Here is a 12,834-nt window from a genome sequence, read left to right as displayed (position 1 = left end):
GGATGACGGGCAACTGTCCGGAAAAATGTTCCCACAGCCAGCGTCTAGAGTTGCACTGTTGCGGCTGCATTCCTTGCGGCCTTAAATACCATATGGAACATCCGTGACACTCTCCCGTTACTGTTACTTGCGATAAATCTCGGAAGAAAATGAACAAAAATTTATGACCAAATTTCATTCAACAAGTTTTGTTAGTTGGGCGCAGCTACATAATTTGTTTCGCAATTTTACCACATGGATCCTAGCGCCTTGGTCGCAGTTTCGCACCATAAATAAACCTTCCGCCCGCATCATAAACGCGCCGCGCCGTGCATTCGCGTTTTCGCGATAAACAAACAGCTTTGCACATCGCCCGTGGCGCCATTGAGAACCGTTTATGCCGCGCTCCTCGGGATGGCATCCGTTTTATTATTCCGCCCGACCACCCGAAGCCTCTCGCGGAGAGAGTGCCCGACCCCCTTGCGACTAGCATAAAAATGTGGCCGAAGTAATTGCGCCCCGGCCCGGCGAGGAGCACGTGCGTGCGGCCGAGAACGACTAGGCGTCTCCATCGAGTTCGAATTTCGAAATTCGAACCAAACGTAAACAAACGCGGCCAGCGCCGTCGGCGCCTACTTCGCTCGAGGGAGAGAGATAGAGAGAGCGCAGAGTGTTACTCTCTCGCTGTGTGCTCTCTCCACGATGGCGCTCGGGTTCAGTGGCTTCGGCTCCGTACGATCGCTGCTTGGCGCCACTGTTGGGGAACTCGGCGCCCAGCGCTGACAGTTGGCCGTTGAATTTGGTCCCTGCAGGACGCGTAACCAAACGCTTTCCGCTGTATTAACCGTGCGTGTCCCTCCCGAAATCTTGTCGAAGTTGCCGCGTAGCCGCGAGCTTGAGGTACGGAGTCCTAAATCCTTATCAGTGTCCCCTTGAGGCACTGCCGACGTTTGCCTGGCCGGATTTTACTAACGTGTACGTGTCCGAGTGTACGTGTTCCGTCTCGTGTTACAGCCCTGGACCAAGCAAACCGTCGCCGGCTAAGCCCGCCGTTAATGAGATTTAACATTTTCAGTCTCGCTGCTGCCAGTGCTGTAGGTGTGCAGGTGTATGTGTGCGTGCGTGTGTGTCACCGAAGTGACCACCAGATGGATCAGGGGCCGATGTTGTACTGCTTCTTTCCTGCGCTGTGTGATTGATTTTTGCCACCGTTGGGTGGCTGAAACCCTCCGAAAGTCCCAATTCGTGCCTCAAACCGTGGACGGGTGATTTGCGAACGGACCCAGGACCCTGTTGAAACGGCCCCCGCTCCAGGTCGGTGTGAAACTTTCGTTCTGTGTCGCTTATAACCAAAACTGAAGCAGCGATGCAATTCGACACGTGCGTAAGTGACCGTCGGAGGTTTTCCGTGAAAATTAACCACCAGCAACCGGTGGCCCGTGTCGTTGATTCAATTTTCTCACTTTAAGGCCAGACGGTTCCGTTCAGACCCTGGCCGGAGAGCGATACGGAAACCCGACCCGACCGTAATCGCGATCATGATGATGACCGGTATTAAGCCGACGGGGACGGCCTCAGTCAACTGGATGATGAAAGTGAATTAAAATTGGATTTGCGTTGGTAATTGAATTTAGTATCACCGGGAGGAGCCGCCCGGGCCAATTGCGACCATCCGGACCGCCAATGTGACGTGCCGCGTGGAACGCATCTCGAGAGTGCTCTGGGGTGATTTCCGTTTTCTCAACGAGCATTTAAAGAGTGCAGTGCAGGGCTTAGATTGATACTGTGGGGCCGAAATAGCAACCACGGACTGCACGCGACCAAATGACAATGTTGGGGCCTTCGGGTGAGGACTAAAATTACGCCACCCTCAGTGGTTGCGTCTAACGAGCTGCAAATTATATGTGCAACGCGAGTGTGGCTGGCGCATGGCTTGCGAACATTAGCGGCTAACTAATTGGCGCTGCGTACGACCGCCGTGTGGTGGTCAATGTGAAAACCCGGTTCACTAGGAGCACGCTCTCACTATGGCACTAACTGATAAGCGGTGTAAAATAGGTGTTGAGTTGAAAACGAGAGTTTCCGACTCATATACTTCTTGCGTGGCCATACAGTCTTGTAATGAGTTTGTGAGTTTTTAACATTAATTAATGATTTCCTCGTGAATGATTTGCATCGATCTAATGATTCGGCATTTAAATTAGTTTTGAAAAGCAAAAATCCCGAACATTATTTTCTGTCCTTTCCAAAAATTGTTTAGATAATTCTCTATACCAATAGTACTATAATGTAATTTAGCATTTAGCTCAAACCAAAATCGAAAAATCAGAAGCAAGACGAAGCTTCCACAACTGAGTCGAACGTAACGTGTCGCTTCTTATTATCGTTGACATGGAAGGAATTAAACCGAACTCGGACAGACACTTGTTGTTAGTCTACATTTCTTTTCCCACCCGATATAGGTCATTCGAGGCGGCAGATAATTGTACCCTCGCCCAGCCCCAGAAAAACATCCGCCCGGTCCAAGCTACTTACCGATCCGGGCACCTGGCAGGATATTATGCTTTGTAAACACAATTATGCTACACTGTGATTGAGTGACTGCCGAGCGCTGCCGAGAGTTGGTTTAATTTTTATCGCCATCCGGGGGGCCGAACTTTCCACTTTTCACCAAACATCGCTCAATTCGATCTAACCATCGTACCGACCGACCGACAGCAACGCCCGGGCCCGGAAAAGTTTCCCTAAAAATCCAATTAATGTCCAAAACATAAAACGTCCGCCGTGGCGCCTTCAAGGACTCTCTCGCTCTTGACACACGCAGGAACGTGTCCGGTATTTGGGGACTTTCAGTGGTGAAGTTCACACCGCTTCCTCCCGAGTGCCCGTCTTTATGGGCATCAGGAGACTTGACACTCGCTCCCGATCCTGATGCCGGCGGCCGGCCTCCGGGTCACCATTCGGGGCGAACGGGGAGACATCCTTTCGGAAGAAGTTTTCAATTTGACATCCATTATAAGTTGGCACTTCGGTTCTGTTGTGATGTTTTTTGTAGTTTAAAATGTTACATTACGGTCGTCTAGACAGCCAACGAATGGCTTCTAGAGCTTCTGTTCCACAATCGAATCCCGAGATTAATATCGAAAATTAATCCTGTGTCACGATACAAGCCGTTATTGACATCGTTAACTAAAGTCAGCCGAGCAACATTCGTGGCTCCGTTTACATGCAGCACAGCGACTAAACTGTCTCGCATGGCACGAGGCTTGTAATTGAATTTCGAAACGTTTTTACCGTAGGGAAAATGAATTCATCACGCTCTAGGCGGATGGAACAAAAAAATCGCGAAACACGGAAAGTTAATTTCGGAAGAAAAACTTTGTCCCCTTTGCGTATGACACACGGCGCCCGAGGCTGCGTCCCAGGATATTCGCGAAAGATCAACAAACACGCGGTACGAGGGTTGAAAATGTCCTACTTTCCAGCCAGGGGCATCGATATTGCTTCTCTCTCTCTCTCGCTTGTTGAAAGGCACTCACACGTGTTGACGTGTGGTTAACATCTTAAAAACTGGATGCCAACGAGCAGAACACCGGAAGCGAGGAGCAGCAACGTATGTGCATTAATGGGGCCTGAAAACGCCCCGTTAATTGAGCGGCTAAATGCATGGTAATCACTCATCTACAGTTCCGTTACACTGTGGTTGCACTCGAAGGGCAAAAGAGGAACCCCTACGTGCTCTCTCGGGAGCCTGAATGTTTATCATCATTTTTGCAAAACCACAGTCGCCATGTCGATGGCTCGGTGTACAGAGAGACCCGACCGAAGCTAATCACAAATAAGCCCACACTAAGGCCACGAATAGATTGTGGTCGCTTGGGCCGGGAACGATGATTTACTGGCAGATCGGTAGGATCAGATTTTCACTCCACGAATCCTACACCCTCATCAGATCAGCCTCGGATTAGAGATTAAGTTTCCAATTTGAAACAAAGAAAATTGTATTAAAATGGGCTACAGGAGGACCCCAAGAAAATAGCTCATAAATCTACGTGCGTCAAGCATAAAACACTTATCTGGGTCCCTGTCTCCGTCACGCTCTCAGGCTGATCTCGCTTTCCCCCGCAAAATCATACCTAAAAACACTTCACAAACCAGCTGGCCAGTGGCCAGCGAAAGCTCGTCCCCTGCCTACGTCGGAGCATATCACTTTCGTGACGTTGAATCGCCAGCGCTAATTAATTTCAATGCGAATAATTAATTAGTTTTGCACTTCGAAAACAGCGCCACCGTGACACAAACAAACTCGCGGACCGTGGACGACGGTGGAAGTCCTGGCCCAGTGTGAATATTGAAAAGAATTAGTGAAGCACAGCGAGCGAGACTGTGTGGCTAAATAAGGGGCAAGTTTCACGTTCGGGATAAACACCGTCTCAAGGTATGTTTTAATGTGGCGAAATAAATGAGTCGTCCACAAAAGGGGCCCTCGCACGCTTAATGAAGTGTTTGGGCGAATTCGAATTCACCCACCATTAATGCTCCGACTTCCGGCCGGTGATTGATGGTGGCAGTCAGATCTATGTCCGGCTAACTAAGCTTCAGCTAGGGGCTAATATCCGTGACACTAACGTGTGGCCTTCTGACAGATGACTATTTGATCTCAGAAGCCACTCTCAGAAGATGTTCCGAGAGAGTCGGTCAATGCATCAATCAAGTTTCTCCCGAAAAGGCTTACGGAGGCCACATGCGCTCGAGACACAAACCAAATCAGTGTCGAGCATACAAATCAAATGGCCCTGTGTATGACGAATAGTTATGTCGGGCTGATAAATCTCAATCCGATCTGCTCCGTACTCGAATCCGTCGTCGTCGTGATCAGAGGGCGTAAATTAGAATTCATGTTATGGCCAGTGTCGAGCAACTGCCTGGCCCACTGTGCCGATCCATATTCCAGCACTTTTAAGCCAGGCTCCGGGTGGTCCTCGTCGAACGATAATGCATAATAAGAGCGCGCATCTAATGAAACCGCTGTCAATCAAAGCTGTTGGTCGGTGCGTCGGATGTCATACGGCACTCGAGCAAACAGCCCCGGCCACGCTTTCCATTTGACAGGTTCCGGCGACTTGGGACCGTGGCCGAGTCGAGGCAGCAAGATTCGATGGACGTGAACGACGATGGTGATGATGAGCCATTTCGTTTCGCTCGTCGCAATTTCGTGTGCGGTCTGAGGGTGACGGCGAAGCGGATACAATCTTGCAGAGTGGCGCATCCCTTGCGCTGGGCATCATCATCCCGGTTCCCGATTCCCTTTTGCGCACGTGGCCCTCTGCAACTTCGACTCCGGTGGCCATTTAAGGCACGTACATGCACACATACAAAGTGTGTTTACATTAATAAATGAATATGGCGAGGGTCGCTCGGGAGTTCGCTGTTTGCATATGTGTGCGCGGCGAGGTGGCTGGTCGGCCGTGGGGAGGATGATCCATATTATTCCATTATGATGCTAATACAATTTATTCGACGACCAGCGCGCTTGACGCAGGCAATCCCTACGCCCTCCCCAGGAGTCCCTGAACCGAAGCTGCTAATAGCGGGGCCGGTTCGCCGGTGAAAGCGGTAGTGAAACGGAGCCGAAATAATCGCACAATCCGTTACATAAACTGTGGGCGCGGAGACCCACCGGATGGTTGAAGGATTTTCCGACCCAGGCCGACTTTCCCATCAGCCGACCGTGACAAGGGCAGACCCACGTCTCGTCCGGCTCATCCGGCGACTGGCCGAACAAAAAACATGTGTCCGGCTTACGGAGAAAAAAGGTTCGGTTTCGGTGGCGTTTTTTTCCCCCGCTGACCGGTCGCCCAGTGGTTCCGGTCCGGAAATGGATCCGAATGGAAGGAAGAAGCAAATAACGGAAAGTAAACCGATTCGCCGGCGAAAAAGATGCTCACCCTAATCAGGGTAGGCTGCGATGGTCGTACCTGGGCGATAGGCTTCGGGACCAAGGGCTGTATGTGCATCGATGGGGAGAGATTGCAGTAGGCGCTGCCGGTCCAACAAGCCGTTGTCAAACATCCTTGCCGGATGTGATAAGATTGATCGCCATGTTCGATTATTGTGACAGGACAAATGTTATTACCATGTTATTATAACTGAGAACTGAGCAATATTTGAACTGAGCGATATTTCTTGCATTTCTTTTCGAATCGCTAATGAAAACCGGTCACTCTACCTACCACCGTTTGAAGTAAAACAATCTCCATTTGCTAGGTAAACACAGGAAAACGGTCAGACCCCTTCTGAAGTGTGCCCCAAAAATAGCGCACTGATTGACAACTTTGTCGAAACACGGAACTTCGCTTAAGAAAGGCCCCGACGCACGTCCTGGAAGGACGTGCGTAACGAGCCGTTCAGTGAGACCTGCGCCGTACCGAATGTGGAGAGTCATTATTCAGTTCAAACACACGACTTGCCCGACCAGAAGCTTGGCTCGCTGCCCAAGACCCTGGCCCCAGGTCCGGCTGGACAAAAGATTGATTACCGGCACCGGTAGTCCGCCCGTCCGAAGGGATCCCACCTCGGGGTGAGTCCAAAAATATATGCCTATTCACGTTCCTGTTCCCCGATTCCCGTGGTGTGGGTTGGTGACCGTCTTTCCAACATTATTTCCGGTCTGTCACTCCTCGACAACCTCGGCAGGCCGGTGGACGCGGTGAATAATTCAATTCATTGAAAAAAGTAGGGTACCGCCAACGGGATTGACAGGTTCGGTTGTCGGTTGGGTTTGCGCCGGTGTCACCGGTCGTGTCGGAAGACGAAAAGGAAACGAATAAATTGGATAAACTTTGGGCTAACATCTGCATCTGTTGCGCTGCTGTGACAAGTGGCTCAAGAAATGGACCATGCAGTTGCAGTTTGCATGGCCAGGTTCTGGCCGGCATCTAATGAGTTGCGCATGAATTAAGCATCCCGCTCGGAACGCCGCGGGATACACGGATGGAGCCCGCCTGCGGATAACGGGCAGACGCCACGTGTCGGTCGGTGTGTTTATTTTGCAGAATGATGCTTCAAAGTGGCATGTTGACCCACATGGAGCGCAAATAGGAGGCTTGGTCGGTCGGTGCGCATAGCAACCGACATAATTAATCCGGGAATCCGGGAGACTAACTACCTCAACGAAAGCGGAGAGTTGTCCTTGGGCAGATCAAACGGATAATGCACATCGAAACGATACGTAATTTCAATTTGAAACAACCCCTACCGATGGGGTCCTGTTCGAGGCATTCCGATTCTTATTTTAAATAATCCTTCTTTTGAATTGCTGTTGCCCCTTGTTGTCCCTGAGAAAGTCCACTGGTTCGCTCATGGGAACGTGCAGTACAAAAAGGTTTCCGGAATCGCGGGAAAAACTCTATCAAACGGAACGACCTCATACCCAAAATGAGATGGCAAACATATTCAGCAAACACAGCGCTGCTTCTTCTCTGCTCCGTTTTCCATCCCGTTTTGTTGGGTCCTCTGAGCTCCATTTCACTCCTTTTTTTTGCTGGCCCACCCAACAATAAATGATGTGACAGTTAGTGCCTGTATCGTGGTGCTATTTATATCCCGCGCCGACACCTCTCGCGCACACGCTTGCCGCGTAATGGCGTGTGTCGCGCGAGCATAAATAATCGCCACAAGTACGCACGATGCGAATGAAATGAATTATTCACCAGAGGCAGAGGGTTTGAAAGACCGGATGGCCGCCCGAATTAGACCCGAAGCAAGCATATCGTGACATCTCAAAATCTTCCCAACAACAGAACGCAAACAAACCACCGACAAGACAAGACACAGGAAGGCTACAAGACTGACGGCTCAATTCGGAGGACGGAATATCGATTCGGAAATATCGATGGGGAAGCCCCACGCACAGCTCACAGATTGGGGCGGTGGAATATGGCGGCCAATAAAATATTCCTCCTGAAGCTCCCCAATAAACGCACGCCACGCCAAACGCCGCCACAAATCCTCGTGGTGGAAGCGACAAAATAAACGAGGAATAAAAACGGTTCCAACAATGCGTGACACTTCCGGTGATCAGCCCACGGACGCTTGGAGCCGGATACGAATCCCTTCCTTCTTCGGGACGTTTGTAGTAATTTGTCGAAATTTGTTTACCGATTTTTTGTTCCGATTTTTCGCGGATTAAAGCACACCGGTTAAGATCCGGCCGCTTCCGAGAACACCGAAAGGGCATCTCGAGACACAGCGGAAGACACCGTAAAGCATTAACCTTCCGGCAAACTTTATGCTACAGACCTGGAGACACCGCCGCCCCGGTGAGTGTCATTCGGTTTATGTTATTGGCCGTCACGGCGGGAATGTGGCTCTCGGCTCGAGAGTGTATGTAGTCCGTCCTGAGGTGTCCGTCCCTTGGGGATCGCGTCCTGCCCCGCGTTGGAACGGCAGCAGAGCACTAAAAGCAGCAAGGTCGGGCTTCGTTAGAAGCGTTTTTTATATTGCCGCAATAATTCAAGTCAATTTCTCGTGCCCACGTTCACCTCTGGCCTTCCTGTGACCGCACGTTCCACGGAGGTGGTGCCCGATAAAAGTTTGTTGTGCTCTTCACCGATTCTTTCGGGGCCGGTCCCAGCTCCATTTCGGTTGCCTCCAATTGCTTTTTCTGCGGAGCACGTCTTCAAATAGGAGATCGGGATAAAGTGGGCCGGCCCGGGCTCCGGAACCGGAGGCAGCCTTCCACGGCGATTGACATCATAATTTGGGGTCACGTTCGTCGCAAATCTTGTAGTTACGGGTCACCGTGCTTCCCTTGGGCAGTAAATCAAGGGATTCGGGGCCCTGAGTACATTTGTCCTGATCCTGTGAGGTTGGCTTCTGAAAGAAACAGGATTTTATATCTTTTTGCAACGTTCGAACTCTCCGATTCGGTGGGTTTGGCAATTAGCTGTACATGAAATTGCTTGCCACTCGAATTCAAAATTCTTTGCCCCGTATTGGCCACAGTCCAATCGTTCGATCCGATGCAGGATGCTGCCACTCGACAAAGTCCACCACCCTTTAAAATGTAATTACTAAGCGCCGGAGCGTAAAGTTCTCTGCCAGGCTCTGTTCTCTGTTGAAGGAAATCCGAAGCAAGCAGGCTCTCCCCCCGTTTCTAAAGGCACTTGGGTGCTGTCCGCTAACCGAATTAAAAAGTGAAGGACTTAACCGACTTGACAACACTGGAATCTGTCGACGTCCCGGTGGAGTGTAAACCAATACTTGCCACAGCCAATTTTCTCTCCCCAGCTTTCGAGCTTTCCTGTGTCCTGTCCACCTTCGTCGAGAGCCAGCCGGCTTCACTTTGACACTTCATTTACCGTGCACTATGAAACTTAATCCTCTATCAACACGTGGGTCACAGGACCGGAGTGTGGCAAAAAAGTAGGAGAAAACCTTTGCCAGCCCTCCGGTTTCCGCTTTCTTTGAATCCTTTCCGTGCGGACACGGAAGTGGCAAGTGTCAGTAAGGCGTGAACTTTTTTGCGCCAGACACCGGCATTTCGCACTCGAGCAAGATGAGAGGCTTCCCGAGTGTTGCTGCCTTTCTGGTTAAAACCACATTACCGAGCAGCTGGAAGTCGTGTGAATCGGGATGACACCGATCGACAACACCGACCACCGGACCAGAGGGGATAAAGTGGTCACATCGTGCAACAAATGTCTCGTCTGGGCTATCGGACAACGGACAATTTTCGTAATCGCCAAAGTCCGAAGCGCGAAGAACCATTTCTTGGGCTGCTTTAGTGTCGCGAATCCGACTCCAATCGCACCAACATCTGCGATGGGACTTTATGCGAAATGTCCCGGCCAAGGCAAAACCCTTCATCGAAAAAGATGCCACGTCAGCAGCTGTGACTGCGTTTTTTGAGCGAAAGGACATCAAAATTCGAGTCACTGATTCGAGTTTGAGTCAGCAATAACGGGGGACAGCATCAGGGACATTTGTTCTACTTTGTGCCTTTTTCCATCGTACGAAAAATATGATGATGAATGTCGCCTAGCTCATGTTCGATGAGTTCCTAAAGCCCATTAGCCTCAATAAGCTTAGTCCAATTGGCACACGAAAAGGGATATTGCGTGTCTTTAAAGTCTTATTTGAGGCACCACACTCTTAAAGACTTTAGGGTCCTCTTGCTCCAGACCAAGCTGGGTTGGCCCATTTGGTTACCCTTCCGATGTGTGGCAGCTGCTTTTACCGTGCTAATGTTACGAGGACTTGGCACCGGAAAGGCGAACGGTTTTCCAGGCCACTTCCCGCCGCCGGAAACTGTGTTTAATGCGAAAAACTTTCCTCCCAAACGCTGACCACGAGTGAGTGGCCCTTTTTTTCTTCTGCCGGTTTTCCACTTCATTCGGCAGTTGTGCACGGCAAACGGTGGTCACGCTCACGAGTGGCCAACAGCCGGAAGGAAGCAATAAGTTTCAGTAGCCCTCCCGGCCCTGGCCGACGCGAATCGTTCACCTAGCGGCCTTTTCAACCCGGATTCCCCGTACGGTTAGTTTCCAATTATTCAATTATGTAGCAATCGGTGCCAAAATCTGGCCAGGCTTGGGGGTCCGCTTACAGCAAGCTCGATCGTTCGCGCACAAAGGGGCCCGCGCAAGTTGTGCATCCCGTTTCCGGGCCAGTGGCGTGGTGTACACTTCCGCCCGGGTGTTGTAAACTATTCAGGAGAAGCTTTAAAATGATGGCCCCACAAATTAGTCAAGTTTGCGAAGCACAAATCGAGCGTTTATCAGTGCCATTACTCACTGCAGGACGAACGAAGCTGTACCTGGGTCTCACCACTGGGGGGCCACCTTCTTTTATTGCGAAATTTGCCCGAACATTCAACCGACCGAGCGTTAAGTGACTTTCTAATGAGTGTCGGGCGAACTTTACGGGCGTGGTTTTCACAAACTAAAATCCTCTCGCTTTCAATTAGGTTCACGCAAAAACCACTCAGCGTAGGAGTTCTTGGGTACACAGTTACCGTGTTGTGTTACCTACGATGAATCAATTTCATCAATTTCCACCGGCCAAAGTTCCACCAAGTCCCTTTGTGCGCTGCGGCACACATACACCGAGGTGGGGCCGACGGAACACAAACGTACAAATGGATTTCTCGGTTGGAAAATTCGATTAATTACACAAATGTACTCTCACGCTCGTACAGTCGTCACGTGGCCACGTGGTGCGTCCCAACCTTAACAGTGATACTTTGGGGCCCGGACTCCTCCCTTTTGGGTCTCATAATGAGCCGGAATCAACCGAAAAAGCACCTCGGGAATTGAATTAATTGAGCAACGGCTTATGAAGGTTGCCTAATAAAATTGACTGCACTCGGTGCCGGTGGCGTAAGCGGCGTGAGTGATTGCTTCGCATTTGTCAGCCGATGCCACACGCCCAGGCAAATCGAAATTGAAAGGAAGGATGGATTGCAAAGTCTGTAATGTAATTGTTTTCCAAAATCTACCCCATGCAGAAGCAAACTAAGACAAGACAAGATGGAGACTCGAGAAACGAAATGTTCCGTGCGCAATTTAGTCAACGCCACAGTTTCGTGCGCGTCAGCATATAGGGTAATCCAGCGATCCCTTTTCGGTAATCCAACGTTTTACGAGCATTTTATTGCACTAAAACTAGCAGCACTGTCTGACCGAAGGAACCGATCCCAACTCCCAAACCTCCAAATAATCCCCCGGCTGATGCTATGATCCGTCAATTGAACATGCAAAAGGCAGGTCCGAAGGCCCGGCTGATGGATTAATCTCGGTGTCCTTCTTCGTTCCGGAGTCCCCCGGAGAATGTGACGCTGCCCGATGCACGTCGACGAGGGAGCGTAAATTTGATTTACTCCGAGGGCTAAACAGCTTGACATCGCCAGCAGTGGCCAGCCCACGCCGACCCCTGAGCATTATCTATTCATGCGAACCGGGCCACACGTCGGAACGGTGGCCCAAAGTTAGGTCACACCGAAAATTTCGACCACCCCGAGCCCAATCAAAGTCGACCGTGGCTTTGATGAGAGCTCATTCTCATATTTCTCACGACGCAAAGTAGGCTCCGCATATATGCAGGACGTGATGGCGACAACAATATGGGCCCGAAAAGCAACACAATCGATAGCTGTCTCCGCTCGAAAGTGGTCTCGTGTTGGCACAGGCTCAAAAAGGATGGTTGTCCCCACCAAGAAGCGTAAGAAAACAGAAACGATGAAAAACATTGCAGCGACAACTTAGAAAAGTCAACTTTCCCCAGATGGCCCGGCCTGAGGAGCTGGGCGGAAAACCCGAAAACGCTTCGGGCCAAAGAATTAAGGTACTCCCAACAAAAGGTAGACACCGGAGCCACTCAGCCAGCGTGCAGATGTTGCTCCGCTAGTCGACCAGTCACGTGACTGGGGCAGAATCCCCATCGCTCACGATCGACTTCGCTCGCCAGAAGCGCCGCAAGCCAAAAGTTGGCTCAGGTTTTGTGTTTGTTTTGAAGAAACCACTGTGGCCGCCGGCGAGCCTACGCCTCCAATACCGGTCCAGCCCAGCGAGTGTTAATCCATCGCCATCGAAGGTCCTGCTGAAACAGCCCGACACCGGCACCTTGTGAAAGAAAATTTAGAGTCAAGTTTAGAGAGTTTATTTTGGACATCCTGTCTCGGAACGCGCGAACGAGTTTTGAGTTATTTATGAGACCACAACTATCTGGGCCGCGCGGTACTAGTGTCTTCGCGCACAGGATGAAAATCAGTTTTGCCACAGTTTTTGGTCGCAACTTCCGATAAACTTAGACAACGATAAAACCCGTCAACCGGCCCACTGGAAACGCAAAAGT

This window comes from Anopheles bellator, chromosome 1 (genome assembly GCF_943735745.2).
Source record: "Anopheles bellator chromosome 1, idAnoBellAS_SP24_06.2, whole genome shotgun sequence".
Lineage (NCBI taxonomy): Eukaryota > Metazoa > Arthropoda > Insecta > Diptera > Culicidae > Anopheles > Anopheles bellator.
Note: the sequence above shows the minus strand (reverse complement) of the source record.